The 13211-nt window shown below is 46.4% G+C and overlaps 1 long non-coding RNA gene across 1 annotated transcript; it reads left to right on the forward strand.

The window, feature by feature from the left end:
• Positions 1–5667: 5667 nt before the first annotated feature.
• On the forward strand, positions 5668–9445 carry LOC142912321 (uncharacterized). The gene is made up of 2 exons (XR_012934042.1): positions 5668–9083; positions 9188–9445. It is a non-coding gene; the product is annotated as an uncharacterized LOC142912321 (long non-coding RNA).
• The last annotated feature ends 3766 nt before the right edge of the window (positions 9446–13211 follow it).

Raw genomic sequence — 13211 nt, forward strand, 5'->3', positions numbered from 1 at the left:
CACGGGAGATAAACCCTTCAAGTGCAGTGTGTGTGGGAAGGCGTTTGCACATTCATCTACTCTTGTAGCACACCAGAGAACACACACGGGAGAGAAACCCTTCAAGTGCAGTGTGTGTGGGGAGGCATTTTCACAGTCCCCACATCTTCAAGTACACCAGAGAACACACACAGGAGAGAAACCCTTTAAGTGCACTGTGTCTGGGAAGGCATTTGCATGGCCATCAGTTCTTCAGACCCTCCAGAGAACTCACACAGGAGAGAAACCCTTCAAGTGCACTGTGTGTGGGAAGGCATTTGCACGTTCATCTGCTCTTGTAACACACCAGAGAACATACACGGGAGTGAAACCCTTCAGGTGCACGATGTGTGCGAAGGCGTTTGCACATTCATCAAATCTGCAAAGACACCAGAGAACACACACGGGAGAGAAACCCTTCAAGTGCACTGTGTGTGGGAAGGCATTTGCACGTTCATCTGCTCTTGTAACACACCAGAGAACATACACGGGAGTGAAACCCTTCAGGTGCACGATGTGTGCGAAGGCGTTTGCACATTCATCAAATCTGCAAAGACACCAGAGAACACACACGGGAGAGAAACCCTTCAAGTGCACTGTGTGTGGGAAGGCATTTTCACAGTCAGCTGTTCTTAAAAAACACCAGAGAACACACACAGGAGAGAAACCCTTCAAGTGCACTGTGTGTGGGAAGGCATTTGCACAGTCATCTGTTCTTAAAATACACCAGAGAACACACACAGGAGAGAAACCCTTCAGGTGCATTTTGTGCGGGATGATGTTTGCACAGTCATCACATCTTGAAGTACACGAGAGAACACACACGGGAGAGAAACCCTTCAAGTGCACTCTGTGCGGGAAGGCGTTTTCACAGTCACCACATCTTAAAGTACACCAGAGAACACACACGGGAGAGAAACCCTTCAAGTGCAGTGTGTGTGGGAAGGCGTTTGCAAAGTCATCTCCTCTTGTAACACATCAGAGAATACACACAGGAGAGAAACCCTTCAGGTGCACTCTGCAGGAAGGCGTTTGCACATTCATAAAATCTTCAAGTACACCAGAGAACACAGAAGCATCAGAAGATCTGCAAGGAGTGGAGTCTGAAATCAGCTTGTGAAAGTCAAAGTGCCACAATAAGCCCATCCCTCATGAAACACGAACCGGAAGAAAATCCCAGCTTGGACACTTTTAAAGGTATCAAGGTGAAATATGAAGAGGTGATGGTGAAATGTGAAGATGAAGATTCAACTCCAGAATCGGACCTTCACATTGATGGAGGCAACGTAAAGCAGGAGGAGAATTCTGACTGAGGCAGAGCGAGGCAACTCCCAGCAATTCATGGAAGTGGAGGTGTGGGTGGACTTGCTCCTAGACAATACAAAGTCAAATGGAGAACCGATATGTGTGTAAGCTTGAGACGGTCGCTACAATAGATGCACCTTTGTCACAGGCCTTTAATGAAAAGAATGTGAAGTTGAACACTCAATTCCCAGGTTCAACCTGCAGAGTAAGAGCGAGCGGCCAGTCTTTGTGGACCCGTGGATTGGGGAGATCTCTGACCAGGAATGAGAGCCAAGAAGCCCCCAAGCATTCACTATGTTATAATAATTACATTTACTCGGTGCTTGCTTAATCGCCTCGGCAACTCGGAGTTTTCTATCTCGTCTGAAACACTCGAAGAGCATCCCCAAGTAGCAGCTGCCCCTGTGTGGCACAGGGTGGTGGCCCTGCACAAGCCTGCATTTTTTTTTCCGCCTGAGGACGACCGCTTGTGTTACGATCGAAACGTCGTGATCTATTATTATTTGTTCTACCTACGTGACTTTACTGAAAGAACCAAAGAGTATGTGAACAAGAGGCTGTCAGTAGGGGGCAATGATTGATGTTTCATCTCAGTTTTGTAATTTGTCGCTAATGTTTAGAATTCGCCAGCATGCAATGGCCGACTCGTTTTGAATGACACAATAGTATGTTTACATCCACTGTTAAGCAGACGGTGCATATTTTTAAAATAGCTTCTTGTTAATACGATGTAACCTGATGCAGGATATTTCACTGCAGTAATTCAATTTTGTTAATATGCCTGTAAATAATTAAGAATGAATACTTGTCTGATTGTGCGTGTACATGTTACATTTTGTCTATGAGGGTCAAACATTGATTAAGTGTTCAAATCTATATTGATTAAGTGATGTTAGGACAAAGTGTGTGTGTGTTTGGAAGTAACCTGTACAGAGAACTCGGGTGAGACCCGTTGTTCTTGTGATGCAGGTCAAAGGGTACTTTTGTGTTTCATGAAGCATCTGCCTCTGCAGCAACTCATCGTCCTTGAAATAGGGAGCATGGTCGGATCATTCATCAGTTACAAGGCATACCACTTGAAAGTTACACGTATAGGAGGAGGTACATTCTCTACAACACGAATTGTAGTTTTGTCTTACGTATTGACGTAGATTTTGTCTAACTCGGACTAGAAATGCTCCTTGCTGATTCACGTCTGGATGTTCATACCTCTCGCTTGAAGCAAACCCCACTGCTGTTGTTGAGATGCTGTGCACCAATAATGGTCCAACACATTGACGGCCTACAGGCCAGGAAAGTCTCAACATTTACGGCACACGAAGGACGCATTCACGCAAGCGGCCCGTGCTCCGTTTTGAAGTTTTAAAATGAAACATCTTTGAATCGCGTGTTTTGAATTAGATTATTGTTATTTCTTCATTAAAAGCTTATTTCATTTTACATCCGGAAGACTTCGTTGAGAAGGACATTTCGTGTGAATTTTCTCTCGTCGTTAAGTAGATGGCCTTGCCGGGGGTTCGGTTCGATGCGGACTTTCACCTGTTTGGGATTGCGGGATCGAGATAAGGCGACACGGAGCTGCTGGCCGTCTGTAGATCGATTCCAACGTAATCGAGCGTCTGTCCCTGCACCTCCGTCGTTGGTACAGGGGGTGCGTGTCTCCGTTGTGGAGTTTCTGGATAATGTTTGGAATTGCCACAATTTTGACCGTGACACCAACATGCGTTGTGAATGACACAACGTTATGTTTTACATCTGCCGTTTAGCAGACTGCGCATATTTTGGTGAATGTTACTGGGGTAGCCAGGTGTGCCTGTCGGATTTTAACCTGGAACGTCTGCAATGAATAGAGAATGTGCTACCACATTCTTGGTTCTTTCGGTAAAGTCACGTAAATAGAAAATAACAAAAACAAGAAAATTGGAAAATAATAAATTGATGAAAAGATGCCCATTGGTCGACTGAGATGACTGTGCCCCCCACTGTGTACACACACAGTGTACACACACACAGTGCACACACACACACAGTGCACACACACACAGTGTACACACACACAGTGTACACACACAGTGCACACACACACAGTGTACACACACACACAGAGTGTACACAATAATTTCAGTATATTTTTTGGTATACCCCTGTGAGCCATTCGGCTCTTGAATCAAGTGCAACCACAACAAACACAAACCCGAACAAGAAACACATCTTAAAGTGACTACTTTGTGTGACTCTGCAAACAGAAAATTCATGAAAAAAACAGCTAAATGTTCCTGAAAAAAGCACCGTACACCAACGCTGTGTGCTAAAAATCCCAGTGGGATGCAATGTCCACGTTGTTGTTGTTGCTGAGTTCAAGGGAGGGAGCAATGGAAAATGAATCTAAATCAACTTAAACTCCAATCCCGCTCTGTGACGTCACTACACAGCATCACTTCATCGGTGTGAAACGCCAGAGGGAGGTGTCCCTCGCTAGTGACGTCATGTCACCAAGGTATTCACCCCTCCCCCGTTTGCCGCGCTCTTGAACATGACGTCACCTCCGCTTGGGTCACTGCCGATATCGTTCCAGTGCCAATCCTTATGTGGGCAAAGCTACGCCATGTGACTGGCGGCTCATTAACATAATGTGTTCGTTAAAGCCGTCGCGAGTTTTTTGCGACGGGTTCAGCACCCCACAACATATGGGACGGATAACATTAACATAATTTATTCATTCAATAACTTATTTATTTACGGAGCAGCTCATTGTGGGAGGAGCGTGTCTCGTACCCCGGATGTGACGTCATGTCACCTGCTGCCGCATGACGTCACGAGGTAACAGGAAGCTATCGCTTCCTGCACTGAAATCCGAGGTGAGAAATTTTCATTGCGATTGTGGTTGTTGTGGTGGTGGTAGTGGTGGTTGTTGTTGTTTACCAAGGTAGAGCCTCGCTCTCTCTCGTAGGGATGTCAGTTGAGTAGCAGCGAGCATGGGAATCGATGTCCAGGTTGGAACTTTACAACGCGGGGCCTTGCCACGTGGGGCCTTGCCTCCTGCCCTCGCCTGATTGCATTCACTTTAATTATCTCACTTAAGTTTAATTTGTCTTCACCCGGCTCACCACTTTGTAACTTTGTGTTATTGTAAATATTCACGCAGTTTTTATTTTCTTTTGTTAGCAGGCCAAGCCCGCTTGAGCTGCTATACCGCTCTTGTTATCAGAAGCAACCTGCCCACAACAACACAAGGTGAGGCTTTGTCAACGTGTGTGAATGTTTTGACTTAAAACTTTGGTGACTGCAGGAATTAATATTCTTGGTTCTTTCGGTAAAGTCACGTAGATAGAAAATTAAATGAAAATAAATGAAAAAATGTAAATAAAGCAAAAAACTCACGTCGTTTTGATCGCAACACAGTGGTCTTTATTTAATGTAATTGTATTATCTGTTATTGTTATTTTCTATCTACGTAACTTTACCGAAAGAAACAAGAATACCTGTGTCAATGTCTATCGGTCAAAGACGCTAAACGGAGATACGCGCAAACTCCAAATATACAGCAGGCGTCAGGGTCGGGATCAAACCCACGACTTCCTGTATACCAGGTGAGGTAGTTAACGTCTCACCACGGAGAGAGACACGCAAACTCCAGTTAGCCTCGGCTATGTTCGTTGATCCTCAATTAATTACTTGGTGGAGTGAGGAAGCATTCATGCCAAGCAGATGAAGGTGGCCAGGCGTGATTCTAGACACGCCACCGCCTGTTTACCCAGTGACAGTGTACAGTTTGTGTTTGCAGTAACATCTATTAGCTCTGTTGAACACGGAGGTTATAGCATTACAATAGTTTACTTTTGTTTTCCTCTGGAACTCTTTATATGAATGGAAACAGGAAGTTAACACAGCACACACATTCAGCTGAAGTCGGAACTGTTCATCCCAGCATTCAAGGACATCTGAGCCTGGATTCACACGTCTAAGTTGCGATTGAACGTTAATTTATGCATTTCTGCCTAACACAAATAGTATTGTTTTCACCACCCTTTGCTATGTCAGCTGAATTTAGCTCTCATAAATATTCCTTTTGTAGCCAGACAGCTGAAATTGTGTGCTCGGAGTTTTGGGTGGACATTAATTTTGAAGATACGAGGGCTTCCAGGCATGTTTATGACCGTTTGCCCTCTCATTGTGTGCCATAACAGCCCTGTGATGAATTTGGGACACTTCTTCACTACTTCATGAATATATGAATAAGTATAGACGTGTAAGTCACGTGTTACTGTGTATATATTCATTCCTCTGTGCTTCGATACTGACGTGTAGATGGTGTGGATATTATTTTTTTCTGTCTGCAGCTGACGCTGGTCAGCTGGAGCAAGGCACTCAGCGCAGCTCTGTACGACAAGGCAACAATGCGACCAGCGTGCATACAGCACGGATCGGACTGGAAATTTGACACGGCACCAGAGAACTCGCACGGGAGAGAAACCCTTCAAGTGCACTGTGTGTGGGAAGGCATTTGCATGGCCATCAGTTCTTGAGATCCACCAGAGAACACACACGGGAGAGAAATCCTTCAGGTGCACGGTGTGCGGGAAGGCATTTTCACAGTCATCACATCTGCAAAGACATCAGAGTACACACACAGGAGAGAAACCCTTCAAGTGCACTCTGTGCGGGAAGGCGTTTGCACAGTCCCCACATCTTCTAGTACACCAGAAAACACACACGGGAGAGAAACCCTTCAAGTGCAGTACGTGTGGGAAGGCGTTTGCACATTCATCTCCTCTTGTAGCACACCAGAGAACACACACGGGAGAAAAACCCTTCAAGTGCAGTGTGTGTGGGAAGGCATTTTCACGGTCATCTGTTGTTAAAAGACACCTGAGAACACACAGAGGAGAGAAACCCTTCAAGTGTAATCTGTGCAGGATGGCGTTTGCACAGCAACAACATCTTCAAGTACACCAGAGAACACACACGGGAGAGAAACCCTTCAAGTGCACTCTGTGCGGGAAGCCGTTTGCACTTTCATCATCATCTTCAAGTACACCAGAGAACACACACGGGAGAGAAACCCTTCAAGTGCAGTGTGTGTGGGAAGGCGTTTGCACGTTCATCTGCTCTTAAAAAACACCAGAGAACACACACAGGAGAGAAACCCTTCAGGTACACTCTGTGCGGGATGGCGTTTGCACAGTCATCACATCTTCAAGTACACCAGAGAACGCACAAGCATCAGAAGGTCCACAAGGAGTGGAGTCTGAAAACAGCTTGTGAAAGTCAAAGTGCCACAATAAGCCCATCCCTCATGAAATAAGAACCGAAAGAAAATCCCAGCTTGGACACTTTTAAAGGTATCGAGGTGAAATATGAAGAGGTGATGGTGAAGAGGGAAGAAGTGATGGTGAAGAGCGAAGAAGTGAAGGTGAAATGTGAAGAAGTGATGGTGAAGAGCGAAGAAGTGAAGGTGAAATATGATGAAGATTCAACTCCAAAATGGGACCTTCACATCGATGGAGGCAACGTGAAGCAGGAGGAGAATTCTGATTGAGGCAGAGCGAGGCAACTCCCAGCAGTTTGTGGAAGTGGAGGTGTGGGTGGACTTCCTCCAAGACAATACAAAGTCAGGTGGAGACCCGGTAGATGTGTAAACTTTGCGTTTTAATAATTGTGTTTTTTTATTTTATTTTGGGCACCGTTATAATATATGCCACAGGACCCGCACGAGCTTAATCCGGCACTGTCCGGGATACCGTTCCAGTGGCCAACCAGGCTGTTGAAAACACCGCGGGTGGAGTTGAGGGTGATGGTGGAGGACGTGAAGGGGGCGATTGATGCCGATGGGCGGCGGGGTGGTCATCCGAGAGGATGCCCAGTGGGGAGATGAAGCAATGAAATCGCTCCACGTGTCAGGCGCTGGGTGGATCACCGCACAGCGGCATCGTGGGAGGTTGCGACGGCACGGGGAGGTCTCTACCCGCTAGTGGATTGACCGTGGCTGATGGTGACGACGACGATGATGGATGTTGCTCACTCAACTCTGCGACTTACAGAACGCCGGAGACGCACGGCGATGTGCGGGGTGTTCAGCGGCACGGTGGAGCCGATGGCCTCCTTGCAGCCGCTGTACAGCTGACGCACGACGTGGAGCAGGGCAGGGAGCACGCTGTCCACTATGTCCTGTCAGCTGCCGCTCAGCTGACCCATAGCCTGCAGTAGGGCAGGGAGCGAGCTGTCCACTATGTCCTCACTGTGGCTACTGCACAGCTGACCCACAGCCTGCAGTAGGGCAGGGAGCACGCTGTCCACAATGGCCTCACTGTGGCTACTGCACAGCTGACCCGCAGCCTGCAGGAGAGGAGTCGGCGCGCTGTCCATGAGCCAGGACATCCCGTGGGGCCAGGCTGGGCCGCCCCTCTCCTGTCCGTGTGCGTGGCCGCTGGTGAACATCGGTCCCCAGGTGGCGACCGCTGCCGGTGGAGAGACGTCCTTCACGAGTCCCGAGTAGTTGTTGATCGTGGTGGTGGTGGTGGTGCTGGCGTTGGAGCCGTTGATGTTCGAACCCCCACGCTGAGATCCTCCGAGGAGTTCCACCACCGGCTGCGTGAGCAGCAGAACCACAGTGAGCACAGCCGTGAAGATTGCCACGCTGGTGGTGGTGGTGGTGGCGAAGTTCTCCGCAGACCTCGAAGTGGAGGAGCGGCGTGGGGCGAGGTGGTTGCCTCTCCCGGAGCCGACTCCACTCTGGTCGCTCCAATGGATACACCTTAGTCACAGGCCTTTAATGACAAGAATGTGAAGTTGAACACTCAGTTCCTAGGTTAAACCTGCATGGTGAGAGTGGCCAGTCTTTGTGGACCTGTGGGTTGGGTAGATCTCTAACCAGGAGCGAGAGCCAATAAGCTCCCAAGCATTCACTCGGTTTTAATAATTCCATTCTAGATTTGAAGCTTTCGTGACTGCAAGGATCCATACTCTTTGGTTCTATTCGGTAAAGTCACGTAGGTAAAAAGATAAAATAACAAAAATCACGACGTTTCAGCCACAACACAAGTGGCCTTCATCATGACAGCACGGTCCCTTCACCTGATGAAGGCCACTTGTGTTGTGGCCGAAACGTCGTGATTTTTGTTATTTAATTATTCCACTTATATGGTGCTTGCTTTATTGCCTCTGGCAATTCGGACTTTTGTATCTCGTCTCAGACACACGAAGAGCATCCCCAAGTAGCAGCTGCCCCTGTGTGGCACAAGGTGGTGGCCCTGCACCGGCCTGCATGTGGACAAGAGCCTGTCAGTAGGGGGCGATGGTTGATGTGGCATCTTAGTTGTGGAGTTTGTAGGCAATGTTTCGAATTTGATCAATTTTGACCCAGACGCCAGCATGCAATGGCCTACTCGTTTTGAATGACGCAACAATAGTACGTTGTACATACACTGTTAAGCAGACAGTGCGTATTTTTTAAAATATCTTCTTGTTAATGCGATGTAAACTGATGCAGTATATTTCAGTGCAGTAATTCAATTTAGAATGAATACTTGTCTGATTGTGTGCATACATGTAAAATTTTGTCTATAAGGGTCAAACATTGAATAAGTGATGTTAGGACAAAGTGTGTGTGTGTGTTTGGAAGTAACCTGTACAGAGAACTCAGGTGAGACTCATTGTTCTTGTGATACAGGTCAAAGGGTATTTTTGTGTTTTCAGGAAGCATCTCCCTCTGCAGCAACTCATCGTCTTTGAAATAAGGAGCATACTCGGATCATTAATCAGTTACGTGGCACACCACTCAAAGGTTACACATAGAGGAGGTTCATTCTCTGCAACACAAATTGTAGTTTTGTATTACGTGTTGACGTAGATTTTCTCGAACTAGGACATGAAATGCTCCTTGCTGATTCACGTCTGGATGTTCACGACCAAGAGTTGAAGCAAGCCTGACCACCTGCGGCGCCCCTCATAACCATTTGCGGCCTTGGGCCAGGAAAGTCACGAAAAAAATTGCACGCGAACGACGCCTCCACGCAAGCTCCCGATGCTCCGTCTTGAAGTTTGAAAATGAAACAGCTTTTAATTGTATTATGTTTTGAATTATATAGTTGTATTTCTTCATTAAAAGCTTATTCATTGAAAACGACATTTCGTGTGAGTTTTCTCTCATCGTTAAGTAGACGATGGCCTTGCCGGGGGTTTGGTTCGATGCGGACTATCACCTGGTAGGGATCGCGGGATCGAGATAAGGCGACACGGAGCTGCTGGCCGTCTGCAGATCGATTCCAACGTAATCGAGCATCTGTCCCTGCGCCTCCGTCGTTGGTACAGGGGGTGCGTGTCTCCATTGTGGAGTTTCTGGATAGTGTTACTGGAATTGACACAATTTTGACCGTGACACCAACATGCAATCTGCGTTGTGAGTGACACAGTGGTTTGTTTTACATCTGCCGTTTAGCAGACTGCGCATGTTGTGGTGAATGTTACTGGGGTAGCCAGGTGTGCCTGTCGGGTTTTTAACCTTGAACCTCTGCAATAAATAGAGAATGTGCTACCACATTCTTGGTTCTTTCGGTAAAGTCACGTAGATAGAAAACAAGAAAATTGGAAAATAATAAATTGATGAAAAGATGCCCATTGGTCGACTGAGATGACTGTGCCCCCCACAGTGTACACACACACAGTGTATATACAACACAGTGCACAGACACACACAGTGCACACACACAGTGCACACACACACAGTGCACACACAGTGTGTGTACACACAGTGTACACACAGTATTCATGTGTCAATGTCACCTCAAGTGTGTGGCCTGGCCTTTTGTTTCTTTTTCTGTATTTGGCCCTCACTAAAAAAACTTTGGATACCCCTGGTGTAGTGTATAGTAGTGTAGTGTATAGTGGAGTGTATAGTGTAGTGTATAGTGTAGTGGATAGTTTAGTATACTAGTTATCACGTGACTAGTGTAGCTAGCCAGGTGGTGACCACACTCGTGCGTGCATCTCCACTCGTCCGTGTCTGCAAGTAAGCGCTCGTGTGTGTATGTGCACCCGCGTGTTTGTTCGTGTCTGTATGTACGCACACTGTTGCACATGGTTCGCTCGTGTGGGTGTAGTGGAACGCACTGCTCATGAAAACGTTGCCTCGTTACGCGGTAAATGCTGCGGCACAACAGGAGGGAACTGCAGGGATGAGGATCTCCAGTCTTGGTGCTGTGAATTAAAACAGCGCCAGGGTGGAGAATCCTGTCCCTACAGCTCGTAGCTGTGACGGAGTGAGAGTGATCAGCGGACAGCCACCATGGTTGCCAGGTAAGGGGAGACTTCACCCGGAACTCTCCTCCACACGTGTTCCCCTTGAACATTGTCGCAATAAACGTACGATCAGGAATCTTTAAAATATCCGACCTTTGTTGTTCCGCAAGAATATTAACGCTCAAACTCGTATCGAACTCTTCATGAATTCACTTGGTCAAACAGTTCAGGTACTCGGCAAAGCATTTCACCACCCGGTATGCAACAGTTAAACAATCTACTCCAAATCAACACCGAAATGTCAAATTATCATCCACCATTGACTTCCACATCGATGGAAGCCATTTGCCACGACGTCCAAGCCATTAAACACCGGAACAACGAACGTGCCATTCAAGTACATCTTGAAACCCATTATCTGAAGTAATTTGTATTAAACAATAACTAAATAATAGAAACACGTTTACAATATTGAGCGAAGTTATAATCACGGACTTTTTCCAACTTTAGCTCAACAGGACCACAAAAGCTCAGATATGCGGTGCATAATAAATGAATCAATCTGATTGAAATCATCAACTGGCCAAACACTTTTCGATTTGAACATCACCTTATAAAATAATATTTCAAATATAAGCGCACAACTTTATCTATCTGTGATGAGCGCTGCACTTTCCGTTGATTTCATGCAGGGGGCGCTGCAAACCTACGCACCCCCTGCATGGACGATGGAGGCGCAGGGACAGACGTTCAATTACGTTGGAATCGATCTGCAGACGGCGGTCTTCTCGCACGGCCAGCAGCTCCGTGTCGCCTTATCTCGATCCCGCAATCCCAACCAGGTGAAAGTCCGCATCGAACCGAACCCCCGGCAAGGCCGTCTACTTAACGTTGAGAGAAAATTCACACGAAATGTCCTTCTCAACGAAGTCTTCCCGATGTAAATTGATACAAGCTTTTAATGAAGAAATTAAATTATCTTATTCAAAACACAACACAATTCAAAGATGCTTAATTTAAAAACTTCAAAACGGAGCACCGGGTGCTTGCGTGAATGCGTCCTTCGTGTGCAAATGTTGTGACTTTCCTGGCCTGAAGGACGTCAATGTGTTGGACCATTATTGGCGCCAAGCATCTCAACAACAGCAGTGGGGTTTGCTTCAACCGATGGTTACGAACATCCAGACGTGAATCAGCAAGGAGCATTTTTAGTCCCAGTTAGACAAAATCTACGTCAACACGTAAGACAAAACTAAAATTCGTGTTGCAGAGAATGTACCTCCTCCTATACGTGTAATTTTTAAGTGGTATGCCTTGTAACTGATGAATGATCCGAGTGTGCTACCTATTTCAAAGACAATGAGTTGCTCCAGAAAGTTCATGGATCACAAAAACACCGTTTGACCTGTATCACAAGAACAACGGGTCTCACCTGAGTTCTCTGTACAGGTTACTTCGAAACAGACACACACTTTGTCCTAACATAACTTATTCAATATTTGACCATTATAGATCAAATGTTACAAGTATGCACAAAACCTGACAAGTATACATTCTAAATTATTGACAGGCATATTAACAAAATTGGATTACTGCAGTGAAATATAATGCATCACGTTACATCGTATTAACAAGAAGCTTTTAAAAAAAAGTTGCACAGTCTGCTTCACAGTGAATGTAAAACATACTATTGTATCATTCAAAACGAGTAGGCCATTGCATGCTGGCGTCTGAGTGAAAATGTAGCAAATTCTAAACATTACCTACAAACTACACAACTGAGATGACACATCAATCATCGCCCCCTACTGACAGGCTCTTGTCCACATGCAGGCCGGTGCAGGGCCACCACCTTGTGCCACACAGGGGCAGCTGCTACTTGGGGATGCTCTTCGAGTGTTTCAGACGAGGTACGACACAAAACTCCGAGTTGCTGAGGCGGTTAAGCAAGCACGGTGTAAATGCAATTATTATGATAACATAGTGAATGCTTGGGAGCTTATTGGCTCTTGCTCCTGGTTAGAGATCTACCCAACCCACTGGCCGCCCTTACTCTGCAGGATGAACTTAAGAAATGAGAGTTCAACTTCACATTCTAGTCATTAAAGGCCTGTGACAAAGGTGCATGTATTGTAGCGACATCGTATCTGGCTTACACATCTACCGGGTCTCCACTTGACTTTGTATTGTCTAGGAGCAAGTCCACCCACACCTCCACTTCCACAAACTGCTGGGAGTTGCCTCACTCTGACTCAAGAGTCAGAATTCTCCTCCTGCTTCACGATGTGAAGGTCCCATTTTGGAGTTGAATCTTCATCTTCGCATTTTACCTTCACTTCTTCGCTTATCACCTCTTCACATTTCACCATCACCTCTTCATATTCCACCTTTATACCTTTAAAAGTGTCCAAGCTGGGATTTTCGTCTGGTTCTTGTTTCATGAGGGATGGGCTCATTGCGGCACTTTGACTTTCACAAGCTGATTTCAGACTCCGACTCCGCTCCTTGTGATACTTTTGTGTTCTCTGGTGTCTTCGAAGATTTGATGAACCTGCAAACGGCTTCCCGCACAGAGTACACTTGAAGGGTTTCTCTCCTGTGTGTGTTCTCTGGTGTTTTACAAGATCAGATGACTGTGCAAATGCCTTCAC

This window comes from Petromyzon marinus, unplaced genomic scaffold (genome assembly GCF_048934315.1).
Source record: "Petromyzon marinus isolate PM22_M1 ecotype Great Lakes invasive population unplaced genomic scaffold, UKy_Petmar_22M1.pri1.0 PM_G_Scaffold_2, whole genome shotgun sequence".
Taxonomy (NCBI): domain Eukaryota; kingdom Metazoa; phylum Chordata; class Hyperoartia; order Petromyzontiformes; family Petromyzontidae; genus Petromyzon; species Petromyzon marinus.